Source organism: Gasterosteus aculeatus, chromosome 14 (assembly GCF_964276395.1).
Source record: "Gasterosteus aculeatus chromosome 14, fGasAcu3.hap1.1, whole genome shotgun sequence".
NCBI classification, from domain to species: Eukaryota; Metazoa; Chordata; class Actinopteri; order Perciformes; family Gasterosteidae; genus Gasterosteus; species Gasterosteus aculeatus.
The window spans coordinates 5,721,525-5,738,516 of record NC_135702.1 but is presented as its reverse complement, the minus strand read 5'-3'; the positions used below and the strand labels follow the sequence as shown (position 1 = coordinate 5,738,516).

Below are 16,992 nucleotides of genomic sequence, written 5' to 3'. Positions count from 1 at the left end.
ACATAGATGGGGATAAAGACCGGGGCCCTTTGCACACCGCCCAACGACAGAAATGTGGATAAAAGGATGGAGGGAGGGACAGAGAGTTAAGCGTATACAATCCAAATCCAAATCCATGCGCTTACCATTAAACATTTTAATCATGAGAAGCAGCAGAAAGTGTTCTACATAAAACTTTATTGAACAAAAGCAAGAGGCTGTCAGTGGGGCTAAACACTCTCCACATGACAACGCTAGCATGGGGATGCAAAACATGGAAAAGGTTCACCATGCAACATCTTTTTTTGCATTTTTGCATGCTGAATTTGTATGGTGGCGCTGGATGATCGGTCGGGGTACCACCAAACTTCAATTCTATTCTGAGGGCCAAATTTTATTTCAAATTATCTACAAATTTCTGGACAAAGTGGTGGGCAGACCGACATTGCCATCCTTAGATGTCTAATAGTGTAGAAACATAAATAAATAAATGCAGAATCTCTTTTCTATAACAAAAGAAAAAAAAAGATTAACTGCAGTTTGAAAAGGCTCATTATCGTGCATCATATACTATTGTATGACTAAGTTACACTAATACACGTAGCTTTGATAAGAGTGATAGTGTTACCCATTCATGTGAGCATCTCCCTCCAGCTCAGCCGCTGGCACACAGATGAATGGCTTCGTAGGTGCGGAGTGATCGATGTACGGTTCAGTAAGTTTGAAGCAAATAAAATCAGGTCAACTTTTGTCCTTTGATAAATCAGCCTTTTAAACATCCTCACCTGTATCAGAAATAAAAGTATTTTGCTATTCACAGTCTCTTGAGTGCGCCCTAGAGAATTGCAGGGCAGTGGCTAATGGCATTATCAGAGGCAATCACTTCACTCAGGTCAGGGAATGACGACTTGAGAGCAATAAGATTCCAAGTGATGAGAAATTATCCGACAGCCCCCACGTACACACACACACACACACACACACACACACACACACACACACACACACACACACACGTCTGTTCACACACAATGTTATTTCTATTGTGCTTTACTATGAAAGATATCTGCAGTGTCCTTACATACATTTTAAACCACACAAATCTCAATACAGATGAAATCATTAAAAAAGACGCGTAGATGCTGAATGTTTTAATCAATGCCGTCAATCCCTTGATCCGTCGTATTTTAACGGTCACTGTGCAGTGAAATATTTATCCTCTTGGAAGCATGAGTATCTGTTATCAATCTTCATGAGTTTGTGGATCCTCTGAATTCTTTCATCGAGCAACACCAACATTCCAATGAATTATATCTATATATAATCTATATCTACATCTATAAGCTGTATTAGCACACAACTTGGTACAGTTGAGGTACTCGTGAGGGGGACATTTCTATTTCATGCTAAATAGAGAATGTTAGCCCCGTACTAACACATACATGTTAAACATTGTACTTTATAATAGCAAAACATCAGCAAGTTACCGTAGTCAGTTTGGGCATGTTGCTATGATGACTTTAGCCTTTAGCTCCAAGCTAGTTTAGCCTTACAGAGCTGTTAGCATGGGTTTAATCTATTAGTTGCAAACAAAAGCGCATTCCAGCACAATGTGGAATAGTATCCCATTAATTAATTTAACTATTCAATTCAGAAGCAGCACTGAGATATCACATGATGCCATTCCCTATTTCCTTGATCCAGAATTTGAGCCATCAGGAGTTGACTGATGATGATGCGAGGGAACTAAGAAGCGCCCAGACGTACCACTTTGTCTGTGCACAACGCCAGTGCTCACTCGTACACAACATCAGCACCAGGAAGCAGTCAGAGCCACTCAGTCAGGAGGGAGACGGGTCGTAAGCAGGAGTGGCAGAGCAATCCCTCAGACCTTTGGAGAGGTGATCCACCCGGTGACGCCGTCCATAGATTAGAAAAGGAAAGCCGAAGGAGTTGTGGACTGAAAATGAGAATCACTGAACATAAATAGTAATCATAAGGACAATAAACAAGCCCTTTTTGTACGGTACCTTTCATCTAAGAAATGCAGCTCAGAGTACTTAACAATAAAAGGAAAATAGATATTTTTACATCAGGCTATATGAGATGCAAACGTCCACCCAAAACAGGCTGAGAGCCACGCGAATGACCGAACAGAGTATTGTAGAGCTTGACTTTCCACAGCCCGGCCATCACTTTCTGTAGAGATTTTAGAGATTCTTATCCTTTTCATCGTCCGTGTTTGCATTTTCCTGTTCCAGAGTCGTGGGGAGCTGCAGCCAGCTTGCACCGAGGAGACGACTGGGAAACACTTGTCTGCACTGTGAACTCAAAGAAACACAAAGGCCTACAAACCTTCGGGCAACTCTGGGCCTCAAAGTCAAACACACTTGCATCTTTAAACTGGGCAGTTGAGCACACAAAGGAAAGCACAAGGAGGACACGATAACGTATTAATTTGTCATATCGAAGCGTTCTTTACTGTACAGACGTCTGAGCCAACCAAGGCACGTAGACGTTTATGAGGCATTTCTGACGAGTTAAATGGCTTATCTAAATGAAATAGTAATTGAAGCATTAATAATTCATGATCATTTCTCCATTTAGGCGCATGCCACGACAATTTGCAATTGTCGTTTGTAATATCTCTGTCTGAAACTCCTCGCGGGCAAAAGCGGGTTTAATTTCCATTTTATTTACAATGTTGTACTTGTGTTTTGCAATTCAAGCGATCTCTGTCACAGTAGCTGCGGTGTAACTTTCGGGAGAAAATGCAATTCTGGCTAAGACGGTGCAAGAAACAATAATATGTATTGCCCTTTCTTTCATCATAATATCTTTTTTCTAAAATCCATTTCAATTAAGAAGACCTGTCAAAGACTGTCTAACGAACGGAGGAATCCCTTCATTATTCTGTCTGTCTTCCCTGACAACACAAAAACAACATTTCATGGTGTACAGGATTGTCTTAGTTTCATGAGGGAGAAAAAGCGGAAAACATGCACCACAATCTAACGTGCGGTTGACGTTAGATGTCCATAAAAAGCGTACCATGGGGGCGACAATCATTCCGTCTCCCCTCTCCCCCTCCACCGGCACATAGCGGACCTTTCACAATGTTCTCTGACCCGTGCAGGACCCTGCTGTGTCTAAATTCCAGTCTTGGAAACTTTTTCAAGGAGGTGCTTTTGAGTTCTGAGAGAGATTGCAGTAAGAGAAGGTCCAACTGGTCCCTAGCTTTTATTCAGGGCTGTCAATAGATTGAAAAAAAAAATTAACTAGCTTAGGCTAGCAACTAGCTTAGCCTAGCAGCTAGCTTAGCAAAAGCGGTGTTTTAAGTGGTCCGTTGGCCACTCTGTTTGTTTTACTTCCAACGCAAAACGCTCTCTGCTTCTTGATGTAACTGACTGCCGCTAGCGGCAGCAAACAAAGGTCCGTTAACTACGTTAAAATATTTAGTTGCATTAATCTCGGCCACATTAATCGCATAGATGAATGTGCTTACGTTGACAGGGCTATTACATAACTAACAGATGCTGGTTTTCCATTAAGGAGACCACTTTTTGCCACTGTGGAATGGTGCCACGTGGATCGATGCGTCCCAAAAAGTATCCCGGCCGCTTTCTAAATCTGTACCGCTCCTCCCGCTCTCTCCCACCGCTTAGACCATCTGAACCCCTGACGACTGGTCTGTTTTTAGGCCGAGCTGGCGCGGCGTGCGCGTGCGGGGGAGGCCCGGACCAGCGCGGATGTCCCGGTGCTGTCTGTCCTCTGCCGTACGCCGGTACTCCCGGCCTTCCCATATTAATCAGATTTGCCGCAGCAACCATATGTCCGAGCAGCACGATAAACCCTGGCTGCTACCTGGCGCCCACGGGACGCACTGTCAACACCGAGTATGTGTGTGTGCGTGCGTGCGTGCGTGTGTGCGTTTCACACGTCGTGTGTGTGTGCGTGCGTGCGTGTGTGCGTTTCACATGTCATTTCAAACATGTCATGGGTAACAGGGGGAAAAAAGCCTGAATAAGGAAAGGAGCACGAGAGGTCACCCTCATGGAGGAGGAAGTTGGGCCAAGTGATGATGTGTTTTGGAAATACACGGGGCTGCGTACGTCACTGCAATGGGAGAACTGGCACTATGGACCTGCATTTGAAAAAAAAAAAAGAGGCTTGTTCCTGTTTCCATCTGTCACCTTATGCTTCACAGCACATTATGTATTTTATTTCCTCAGATTCCAAATTTAAGACTCTGTGTATCGCAGTGTGCTACAGCTTTGTTGAGAATCTAGTCCTGGTGTTGGCATGGTGACAATGATAGGAGGCTGTCGGTGATATTGTTGCTTATCTGAAGCTTCTGAATACAAAAAAAATGTATTCCATAATTCATATCCGAAGGCCCGCAAGACGCAACACCAACACTTGTCAAACATGATTAACTACAGCACGTCCGTTTCATGCACAGATGTAATTCCTCTTTGTGTATCTGCCCTTAAATCAGCGCACAATCACTAGATTTGAGACTGACGTTTTTTAGGTAGTTCCACGCAAGCTTGTTGTGTGTGGGGGGAAAAAAAGTTTCCGTGCCATTTGATTGAAAAAGAAAGCAGCCCTGAAGAGTTCACATGTCTTTGTTATGATGTGGGGCAGGTGTTGCTATTGCCATCTCTGCACAAAACCAAAGAAAAACACAAGGCATTGAAGACCATGAGTAAAAAAATCCCGTCGTAATTGTCTTCCAGTGAAGTAAAGTGACGAGGAAACCAACACACGTTACATTCTTCTCAACAACAGCCATCAAGCCGCATGAACGTTCTCAGGTGACACCTCACCGCTCGCTCATGCGGAGGTAAGACCCTTGTCCCCACTGCCCACCCTCCCCTGTGTGCTCCTCCCACCCTACCAAGCACCCACCCATCCCTCACATACATCCCAGCAAGACCAGGCACCTTTTGTCTTGGGCTCCCTCTTTGTTAGCAGCTGGTGGACAGAGCAGCCTGCAGCAGCAGCAGCAGCAGCAGAAGCATCATCATCATCACGTCTACTTTATTGTAACAGCGTAAAGACAAAACACTGCAACAAAACTGCCATTTTTCTTTCCAAATAAGGGGCACACTGAAATTGACACCTATATAAAATGAATTATTTGTACTTTATTTGAGTAAAACAATAAACCTTCAACTGGATGCTGGATAGAGTTTTATGGGATTGGTGATAATATATATATATATATATTATTTTTAATTTTGGCCTATATATATTATTTTTAATGTATATATATATATATATATATATATATTTTTTTTTTAAATGTATATATATATAAATTTAAAATAATATATATAGGCCTATATATATTATTATTTTTTTATCTCCTTTATCTAAAAATTGCAAGGTCTATCAACACTGCAATTTCCAAATCCATCAATTTCTCTCTATATATATATAAATATTTATTTATACATATTTCGTCTCGTTGTCTGTCGGTCTAGTGTGCAGCAGCTTCACCACCACCAAAGTGAACTGCAGATAACCCCATGACGTGGCACCGCCAGTATGGAGAGAGCCTATATAAAAAATAGTCAGCGCCCGCGCGCGTCTGCTGGTGGTCTGAGCCGCCGACGAGGCTTTGCGGGCGACCTGACTTCGGTCTCTAGATGAAGGATGAGCTTCTCAGACGTAGACGTTGTCCATCCTGCTGATGCTCCCTCGTCTCATCGCAAACTCTTGTGCACCCTCTGGTGCTTGCTAGTCTCCCAAACTTCTTTGTGTAGCCTGCTTTGCAGATTGTCTTCCTTGTCTGTGTGGTTGCTCATTATTCAGAGACAGACGGATCTCAGGTCATCTGCAGCTGCGGCGCAGGAGAAGCAGGAAAGATGGCGATCATCCATTAGACCGACCGGGCGCACGCATGAAATACGAGGACAACTTTTGGGAGGATCGCTCGAGGAGAAGATTGTACCAGTGAGTTTTTTTTCTTCTTTTATTTGTATTCATCCCTCTTCTGCTACATTTCCAGTTTTCGGCGGGGGGCTTTCAGGCTCTGCGAGAACGTCGCGGTGGTAGATCATGGGATATAATTTGGAGAGCGCCTCGTGAATGACCTGGAAAGAGCTGATCTCCCCTCCCTCCCCCTCCCCACACACCACCACCATCTCCACCACCACCACCTTTTCTCCTTCTAGTCCAGGTCCAGCCGACTCGCGCGTGTTTTTTCTAGCCGCGGTGGGCGCTCCGGCGTCGCTAAAGTCAAGTGGTTCTTCTCGACCGGCCGCCTGCTCGCCATGTCGCCTCTCGGCTTGTTGTCAAAGTGACACAAGGAAATGGACGCGGCGGCGCGCGGAGAGACAGACAAGAGACCGAGGGACGGAGACACGGGGGAGACGGGACGGGTCGCCTGCGTGTTTTCGCCGGAGCGTTTGCTTATTCTGACATGGTCTGGCTCAGGGGAATTATTGGCCCCGGCTGTGCGTGTGCGTCCACCATCTCCTCCACCTCCACCTCCTCCACCCCCCCCCTCCTCCTCCGCCTCCTCGTGCGTGTTGTTGCGCGTTAGCTTCGGGGAGAAGCCATTGCGCGGATTGTCTCTCCTCTCCCAACCAGACTCCATTAGCGACACGAGAGGAGCAGCCATGGCCGCTGGTCCGCGCGCACGCGCGCACACGCACGCGCCGAGAAAGACATGTCCAGTGTGAGGAAGCTATATGTGCTCTCTATCCCCCCCGTCCTTCTCCAATGATCCTGCTCATTTAAAACAACTGAAAGCTCCTCGTGTGGTGGAGCCGGGTCTCCACAGGGTTGGAGCTCGTTGGGGGGGGTGGTGGCTTTTATTATGCTGAGATTTGTGATTCTTCCTCCTCTGCTACCTGCTTGTATCCCTCCCCCCGTTTGGTTTGATTCCTCTCTGCTGTCACTGGTCTCAAGTCCAGGTATGTCACGCTAGTGGGGCTTCAGCCATAAAATGGAGGACAGGAGATGAGTCTCCAAGGAGAGCCCTGCAGGGACCACCCCCCCCCCACGCGTGAACAAAGGTTGTGTTCATAAAAGACATGGCCATAGCTTCTTCTTCTTCTTCTTCTTCTTCTCCTCCTTCTTCCTCTTCTACTTCTTTTTTTTTTTTCTCTTCTGGTCGGAAGTTGACTCTGCCACAGGAAGCAGAAGAACTGCAAAGTGAGGTCAGATCTTTTAATGGAGCTCTCAAGGTTAACTTCACAAACTTGCTGGCTTTTGTTTTCGCATGACTTAACACAATGTGGACCGTGAACACGAGGTATTTTCAGTTTGTTTTTCATGCTGCTGTGACATTTGCAGATGGCCTTTTTGGACTAGACGTGTGTCTGGTGGTGAGGTCTGAGGGACACGTGGACACGGGAATGTAAATGCTAAATAACGCAGTATTTTTGGCCGTGCGGGGCAGTTAATGTTCAACAAAGTTGTCTTGACTCTCGTTCTTTTCTCTCTGTGTGTACGTGCGACAAGGAGTGAAGTAACAGCGGCAGATCGTTTCTTTAAGGAAGTTCTCAAGAAGACTTTGTGCTTCTCTATTTGGGGGGGGGGGGGGGGATTTGAGATCAGCTGCGGTCGTTTTGGGGTAATTGGTCACTCATTATTCACAGGGGAGCGAGGGGACTGTTTGGGTGTTTAACGGTGAGCTTCTACCTAATTTGTTTCAAAATGTATCTCCCGCACAAATGCATCTAAACATGTGTAACAGTAACGCGGCCTGTTGTGTGTTCCAGCGTACTGTGCACCGAGGTGACCTTTCACACATTGTGTCCTAAAGCTGTCCGTCCACCCGCCTGTCAGGAGAGCGAAAGAGGTGTGTTCCTATGGCAGACATTGTGTGTGTGTGTGTGTGTGTGTGGCTGGGCTTCGCTCTGCGGTTCTTCCCCCTCTGGCCACTGTGTGAAATCTTGCTGACAAGGAGACTGTGAGCTTGACACAGTGCGCTGCGACAATGCCGGGTGGCTGAGAAGAGCAATCAAAATGGTGGCGATGCTCCTTCTCCCCGGCGTGGCGGGGCAAACAGGTTCTCAAGGAGGAGCTCGGCTAACGAGAGGCCGGGCGGGCCGGATCTGCTGCGGTCGGCGTCTTTGGTTTCACGTGGGGTGGGGTTGGGGGGGGGGGGTGCGATGGATACGGCAATGGCGGACGGCAGGAGCTTCCGGCGAACGAGCACAGGGACCTGTGACGGTCGCCGATGCGGTCGCGATGTTTCTTTCCGCGCGGATTGTCTCTCCGGGACGCCGTCGCGGTCCGCCGGGTCCTCTCCCGCCGTTTAGAGTTCCCGTAGTAACTTTCACACGCCCGCGTCACATTCTTGACTTTTTTTTTTTTTTTCAATAGGGAAGCTTATTGGCGGTGTCCTCGCCGCACTATAAACTGATCCACTCCCAGTTCGACTGGGCTCAGCTCCCCAGCTGAGGTCACCTGGGTCATGCAGGGCTGTTTGCTTTTGCTCAATGCAGAGAAGGTGTTTCTAGTTGTGTACAATGAGCCAAGGCTGGATCACTAACAGACCCCCCCCAAAAAGAAAGTCCCCATTCTGTGTGCAATTACTTTGTTGTAATTGGATCAATTCAACATGTGTTTGGTGTTATGCACCACTTAAGCACACAGGGCACTAAGGTGCAATTATTCAATGAGGGATTTGCTACTTTTTTTGCCGTTTGGTGTTGATTTGGAACGATAAAAATGGCAGAACCGTTGCTTTTCTTTGTCATGTGTTATGTTGGCGAGTGATTTGTCAGATGAAACGAGACATTTCAATGTGTGACCTTGGGATGTGGAAAATCGACAAGAGGATTATCCAAGTAAATAATCATAAACTTGCAGCTCTGCTGAACTGGAATGTAATATCTTGGTTAATATCCCGCTGATATTACATGCATAAGATTTAAACACAGTGTGTTTGATCAGTTTAATCCAGGCAAAAACGGCATTTCTCCTTCCATCGTCTTCGTATTTGTAAAGCCGCTGTAATTAAACATGATCTACTTTATGATGTGTATTTACAGAGCGGCGGATTGTCAAATTGATAACGCATAGTAGTTTCATTTTCCAAATCTGGTGACCAACTACATGTTTGTATCATATCTTGAGGGCTACAAAGGCAAATCCAAATCAAAGGGGTTTAATTTAACCGCCACATAACATTTTCACTGCAGTTCAGCTTCATGGTGACAAGGCAGAATTGAATAGATGCTTTTTTTTTGTACAAAGCTGGATTTCTTAATGTAATTCATGATTGCGTTTAAAAAGCTCGACAGAGGACTGAACAAGAGGGACTTCTGTGATGGTTTGAAAGCTGGAAGGAAGCCGCTGTGAAGCTCCTCGCTCACGTTGCACTCACTCACGTCGGGTGATGCACTCCTCCCTTCCTCTCTACCTGGGGCGGTGTGGAAGGCCGGGGAGACGCACAAAAGCAAATTGAAACGCTCCAGTGAGTGCTTTTCTCGACGTGATGCACGGCTCGCGAGGCGCAGCAGCCGGGCGCCGCTGAGACGCGCAACGGGCCCCCCGTCCACGACGAAGCTCGGCTGAAACCTCGCTCCTTTCTGCCGCTCCACCTTCTTCCTTCATGAGTGTGACCAATTTTCTGGCCGGGGTACAGTAAGAAAACAAAAACCTCGGGGTCCTCTTGAATAATTGAACGCTGCGTAACGAGGTGGAGGCCTTCTTGAAAAACCGAAGAAGCAGCAACAGCGCGTCAGGCTTTAAATGGAACAAGGAAGTGGCTCGCTGGTGGTGTCATTCCAGTTGCCACGCTACACTGCTGCAGAACTGGTTCCTCCTCTCTGCTTTCCACCAGAACATCAACAGCTCGACCTCACCTTTCCCCTTGCTGGGAAGGAACGCTGGGGGCTCAGCACAGCTCGCTGTTTTAGGGGTCATATCAGGCGCTAGTATCTTATAAGGCTTTGGATTTAAGGAGTCCGAGGCGGGTTTGCTCGGGCCGGATAAATTGAGCCGTCCGGCCTGAACTCAAGATGTAATACCCTTCTCCCGAAAAACGCACAGTGAACAAACCCCGCCAGCCTCGAAGCGCCGTGGTGGAAAGAAAAAAAAAGAAAATCCTGAATTCTTTGGAGACGCCCGTTCCTTGGGCAGCGTGGTGCCATCGCACAAGGCCTTCATTGAGCAGGAACAGGAGTGGTCTTGTAGAAGGAGGGGGGGGGGGGTCCACGCTGGCTCGGGGCCCACGAAGCACCGGCGCTGTCCAAGGACGATTAAATATTTAACAGCTGGGAAAAGGAGGTCTCGGCGGTAAGTTTAATATTGATGGGTCTCTCATCTTTTCCCCCCTCAAACTTTCGTTGAGCTGCCTCGAGGGGTCGCGTTGGGGAACCTGGAGAGGAACCTCGCCCCCTTCCCTTCTCGTCGTTGGTGGTGGTGTTGTTGTTGTCGTTGTTCCTGCGAGCAAAACCAGACTGATTTTCAGATTTTCCCACTTTTTAGTTTCCTGTCGTCCTCTTTTGGAAACTCCATCCTGACAGGCCTGTAACCTCACCCACCCTGTAACTGTAGTAACTGCCATGTCGGGCGTATGAGGAAGTCAGCTTTGCAGTGTTTTCTGGCAGTTGTCCACTGAGCAGGACTAACAAGAAACCCTTCAGTGCACCTTACAGCTTCTGACTTGCTTGTTTTGTTTTTGTTTTTTGCTGAATTGGTGGAATAGATAAGAAAACTAACAGGAATTGCGTCGGGGTTTTAGACTTTGAGATGAAGCGGTAGCATTCGGTGGGCCATAGTAAGACACCGTGTCACATCATCGCAATACAATTTACTGCAGTTTGATATAAGAGCTCCGTGTTCCTGGTCATCCACACGTGCGTTACGTGTTCACATGATTCTCTGGGGCAGCGGCTTCTTGATTTACGTCAGGATGTGGCTTCAAGAGATGGACTACAATGCCCTGTGGAATGTAAGGTTTCCTGGAGTGATTGTCTTTGTGGAAAAAAAAAAAAACACTTCCTGGTTTCTCTCCACGATCGGTCCTTGGACCTCCTTCACTCGCCTGGCTGCTCGCCGCTTGTTTGTTCAGCCGATGAACTGAGGTTGAAATGAGGCGTGTTTTCATTTTATTTTTTTTACATTTATGATTTAATGTATTGTGTGCGGAGCAGAAGATGAATCAGTTTGCTATATTTTTCCCCGGGCTAGCCTACTTGTGTACTATACGAGATAGAATTCTTTTTCTGAGTGTTTCTCTTTAAGCTCGAGGGAAGAAAGCCCTTGAGAAAACCAAATATGTCTACCTATTCCTCCCAATATAAAATTGTAAAAATAATCACGCCTGCGGCTATTAATTAAATCGTGCACTTAATAATTTCTGGATGGAATATTCAATTATGTTGCTGAGGGTTACCCCGAGTTTTTATCTTTTTAAATTTTTTATTTTTTTTAATGCGTTTCTCTGGATAAAGATATATGTTGCACCTCTCTAACAGAAGCTGGGTCACCTGGGTTTGATGTTATCTCCAGAAGCTCACACAAATATCCTGAAAAAAAACATTTGGTATGTCATGTGGATTGCGAGCTCCATATTTAGAGGCGCAGCCCCTCAGATCTCTAGAACGTCGCCTTCAGCTTGTGAGGAACAGCGCGGCCGCAACCTTCTAGACGGCCGCCTTTTTGGTGGGAACCAAAAAAAAAACCCGACAGATCTCACTTCTGCTTTTTGCTGACGGCCGAGACAGAGAGGAACAGACCGGAGGGGAAGCTGCTCGCTCAGGTCCGCGCTCTTAAAGCTAAACACTACCATCTGTGTAACGAGATAGCGGCGCGAGCAGAGAGCGAGCAGCTCCACTCGGGCCGAGCAGGACAGTCAAGTCAAAGACCTTGAGGAGCACAAAATGGTGGACGGTCATACCGCTGATACCTCAGCGTGATTGGCAGCGTCTCCTTGGCCACACCGGGGCCGGCTGCGTGAAATGGAGTCCTCGGTGTGAAGCCTTGGCCCAGCCTCAGCTCTGATGCAGAAGATAATTCTGTCATCCCCGAGAGAGCGAGAGAGAGAGACAGAGAGGGAGAGTGACTGTACTAAAAGAAGGTCGAGCTTGGAGATAACTCGAGCCGTGCACGTCTGGTTGCTTCCACCTGTTATCTACACTCCACATCTTCATTTCTTGAGGTTTTGACTTCTGCTATTAACTGCTGTTTTTTTTTTTGGGTTTCTCTTTTGCATTGAACAAACGTGCAGTGGCTAGAAAACCCCAAAAAACAAACGATTAGCTTAGATGAAAAGATACGTTTTTGGTTTGGTAACCGGAATGAAGAGAGTGAAGGGTATTCGTTATCTAACCTTCACACCCGGCCGGCTGTAGCCGAGGGAATTTGCCAGCCCTCTGTTTTTGTTGCTTTTGTGAAAATTTCAGGCTTGAAGGTCACACAAATATCTCTGGAGGCTCACGATTAAAGGTAAATGCAGAAGGCGCGCGTCCGCGTTATTGCTAATGGAGACGTGTTTTTTTTTTTTCCCCCACCATGACAACCCTTAAAGACGGTGGTGGCCACGCGAAAGACGGCCGCTAATGCTCGTCTCCACCTAATCTGCCTGGTCATTATCTTCTCCGCGACAGAGGGCAAATGCTGCTACTGAGTGGCCTGTGTGGTCCCTATTTCCAGATGGAGCAATCTCAGCCTTTTTGCTGAACACAAAGGCTGCCCTTGGACCAAGGTTACTTGCACCATGATGGCCAGCTTCTTTTTTTTTTGTGTTGAGAACAGCTTTAGTGAGAACCATGTTGCAAATAAGGAAGTTGGATTTCTTTTGAGAAAGAAAATGACCGTTTTTTTCAGAGTGAATGAGCGGTATTGAGTATTAAAGGCCGTCTGACTGGATGGGTGATGTCAGGTAACATCTGTCAGAGAGGGGCGGACTGACCTTGCAGTGTGGACGAGGCAGATTCAACATAGAAAGCGATCGTCTCTTCCTGGTGTTGCAACTTGGAATGATAGCAATGGCATTTCTCTCTCTCGCTCTCTCTCTCCGGCCCTCTTTTTGATGTGAGGTCGCGCTTGAAGGCCTCAGTCAGCAGAGTACTTTGAAGCCTCAAGACCACAATCCTTCATTTGTTTTTTGCTGCTCGTCCATTACTACTGATGATGGCGTGATACGTGTTTGTATCTGTACGTTACCTTTGATATCGAATCTGCACTCTGCTCCGTTTTCTTCCTCATTTATTATCATTTAGTCTTCATTAGTGGAGAATATAAAGTGGAGCCTGCCTTGAGACAGACGGACCACAGGAAAAAAGTTTTTGTTTTGCAAACCTGTGTTGCGTAATGCCAGGAGATGCCTCCGCAATACAAAAGGAACTCATTCGGCTCTGCTACCTCTTCCTCCTGTTCCATTACACTTGCATTCGGTCAACTTGTTCGGTCTTTTCCTTAACACGGCCTCTTTATGGTTTGCCCGGGCCTGTTTCTTTTCTAATGCTTGTGGATGTGAGAGCAGCGGAGGGCGGGCTGCAGACGCGTCGCTAAAGCTTGCTGGTGTGCAGCGGGTGAAAGGCGATGCACCTGTATTTACCAGTCCTCCGAGACAATGAGGGATTACCCAGCTGGTTTCTTCAATGTTCAGCCCAAAAGATCCAGACTTCTTCTCTTATTCATTGTTAAAGTGACCAGTAAAAGAAAGTTAAACTCAAAAGACAACAGGTTTGTAGTCCCTCCCGTGCGTAAACTCCTTTTGTATGGGAAGACTGCAAAGATATTCGGTGAAGTGTACAGAGACGAGTATGGATAAAATAATAAGACCATTCAATTTTTGTGCTCCAACATTGCAAAGACAAACTCATAGTTACATAAATTATGGAACTCTTATCTGGATCACGTCCTCCTGGTGTTATTGCCAATTGCAAGCTGAAATGAGTGGAACACGTACCGCTTGCAGGAGTTTCATGTTTTCTTTACACTTCTGAGCTGAGTTCACACCAAAAACTACGTGTTAGCTTCGTTCTCATGACAGGAAAAGTGGAACCTGTGATTTGACGAAACCAAAGAAGCGTCTTAATTCCTAGAAAATGCAGTCTACTGCATACCGAGTGTCAGACGACGCCTACTGCCCCGCGCGGCGGCGGCGGCATATTCAGGCCTCCCAAAGTTTTTACATGGCTGGACTGGAATAACTGTGCGGTTGCAACCTGTTATCCACAAATAGCCGCGCCCGAGAGCACACTCGTCGCGTCTTCTACTGTACGCTGAATGGCAGCACCTCCCGTCACCTGATGGTGCAACCACTGAGGCTCCAAGTTGGCTAACGTGAGCTAACATTAGCCACCGCGAGCTAAAGAAGGCTAAACCCTTAAATATGTTTAACTAATCCAGGGTGCGTTTTATGTCTTATGAATATGCCCTTTGACTTAATTAGCAAAAACCTTCCTATCAGTTGGATGGATAGAAGATGACGCTAGAAACATGTTTGTGGTTCAAGCACTCTTAGCTGGTTAATGGCTGACCTACTTTTTGTTGATGTCGTCTGCTTCCTGAAAACAATTTGTTGTCAGATTTTAAGCAATTTTGAGATTCCTACTTTAGGCGTGAAATGACACAAATTAAAACACGTATGTCTAAACGTGTGTTCAAATATATAACGGTTAACAAGCCGGATGTCATTGCTGATTTCAATTTTTCCTCCGTTGTGTTTTTTGACATTCGCCTCCCCATCATTCCATTCCAGCAGATGTATACTGATGAATGTTATGACAAAAAGTTGGTACTGAACCTTATTGATTTTTCACATCTCCTCTGAAAAGGCTCCAGTCCATTGATCCACCAGGTGGGATCAATTTCTCATCTCTGTGTATCCAGACCTTCTCAATTAAGCAGCAGAATGGGATCACTAGTTTAAGGAAGCTCTCAGGTCTGGTCACACGCAGATACATATGTATTTAACCTGTTCATCACATGTTTAAAAAAGTCAAATGCATCTATTCATTTGTTATTTAATAATAATTCTACTACAAGACAGCCGAACATTTTCTATTCTGGTGTATTTAAGTTTCTCAAATATGCCAATTAGCTTTCTTTTCTTGTCTTTACTTTGGGTTCTGGGACATTATAATAAACACCCTTTTTTGCGCATTTCAAAAGAGGAACATTTTTACAGTGGGGGTGCAAGCGTGGATGGGAACAACTTTATATCAATGTGCTTGATATTTATTGCTTTGAATTTAATTGAAATAATAGTTTCTTTAAAGAAAACATGTAATAAACTGGTATGTGCAGTAGTTGCAGATTCCTCGTGGTTAAAAGGGGCACTATGGTCGAGTGCGTTTGCTACAGCTCAAATAGACCTGGTGTGTTAGGATTTCATGCAGACGTGGAAGGAGTGACTCAGCGGTCCCAACCCTCCGTGTCTGTCAGCAGCTCACTGCATTGTACATTTTTTTCAGGCAGAGAGCACATACAAATCAGCACTGTGTGTCTAGAGATGCCACCAATAACATCTTTGACGATCAATAAATCTGTCAATCATGTTTTTTACCTGTTGGTGGTCTGTGAAATGTCAACATTTTTCTAAAGCCAATTAATTTCTGTCAATTAAGAAACTGACCAATCAACTCTAGTCTGTTCCTCAAAAAACAGTTTATCCTCAACTGTGCATCACCACGTGAGGTCTGTCCAATTAATGTTTCACAATCACTGCACTCAATGACAATCAAATTTGTGGTAATTGTTCTGCTAAGGGGCTCAATCTACAACATGCTGTAATATTCTAACATTGTAACTGTGATATTGTAAAATGCACAGCCGTAGATGATCTCCACAACAGACTAATCTAAATCTGACACGCAAAGAGGGATGAGTAGATAAAACAAAAATGTTAACTCTGAAACCCGAACCGTCGCTCACTTTTTTTCCCCTGCGTTCAAAGTTGTATCTGGTAAACGGTGAGATTAACAATTGGTGCCAAAATAAATATTTCTTGCTGCTTCTTGACTTGGCCCCAACTTGCACCGGCGGATTTCAGAACAATGATTTGAGCCTTCAGACCCTGAAGCTCCCAAAATGCCGTCACACTGTGATGAAGACAGGTGATGTTGAAAAAGAGCCTCGCGGGCTTTAAGTAGTAGTTCTTCATTTAAATGCATCACGAGCAAGTTTGACCAACATATTTACAATATAAGAAAAGTATTTAGGACCGATTAGCTTGTGATGTTACTGCTTCTGTGTGTGTGTGTGTGTGTGTGTGTGTGTGTGTGTGCACAGCTGCTCATTGTCATATGACCAGATGCATTATAGCATTGAATTATTCTATTGCAGCATCCTGTCACAAGTTGGCATATTTCACGGCAGGGAATGTGCTTTATAGTGGAACAATGGGCCCGACTGACCGATTAATACTGAGAAAGGACAAAGGCATTGATTTCTTTCCCGTCGATGAGATAATTAATGAATCTGAATATTAGTTATTCACCCACTTCATTTCACTCTCCTACTGTACATTTATATGAAAAAATCCCAGCAAAGCGCTGCAAAAGCTGTTGATGTGCAGCCAGAGGTGCGTTCGTGTCAGCCCCAAGCGTCCCTGTCGCCCCGTCGTACAAGATTTCCATAATTAACCGTATGACAGGTAAAGTGATTACACCCGCTGGAAGTAATGTGGAATGTTTGAGAGCGCCGGGACGAAACAAGCGGCGGGCCGTGTCAGTTTCTACACGCCGGTTAGCCGTTTATATTTAACTCTGTCGGGAGCACCGTGAGTGACTCTCGCTCAACGGTCACTGCGATGAATCGGGCGTCCGGCCCCCCGATGGTCGAGTTGAAAGCCAAAAGGCCGTCGCTCTTGACAAAGAACGGTGGTAACGTGTTATTTGTGGGAGCTCGCAGCGGCACTGCCCCAAGTTTAAAAGTTAATAAATTGTTGATGAGGTACTAGCAGATACTTCGGCCACGAAAACATGATTCTGAAGCCAGGTTTTTGGATATAACCCTCTGAAGTTTACAGTTGTAGTGGGATTGAACAGACATGCCGACTCTTTGGTCGTGGTGTTCTAAGCCAATTTTTTA

At 45.8% G+C, this 16,992-nt stretch overlaps 1 protein-coding gene across 4 annotated transcripts in view; it reads left to right on the top strand.

Annotated features, from left to right (window-relative positions):
• Positions 1-5,417: 5,417 nt before the first annotated feature.
• The window catches only part of znf462 (zinc finger protein 462), a 36,320-nt gene continuing 24,745 nt past the window's right edge, over positions 5,418-16,992 (top strand). Inside the window, exons 1-2 of one of the 4 annotated variants that reach the window (XM_078088136.1) lie at positions 5,631-5,940; positions 7,716-7,795. The gene's annotated coding sequence lies outside the window, so the exon portion shown is untranslated. Of the gene's footprint in view, positions 5,941-7,117; positions 7,247-7,715; positions 7,796-10,221; positions 10,243-16,992 lie in introns of those variants that run through there. The other 3 variants (XM_040198606.2, XM_078088137.1, XM_078088139.1) reach the window with 3 other exon arrangements.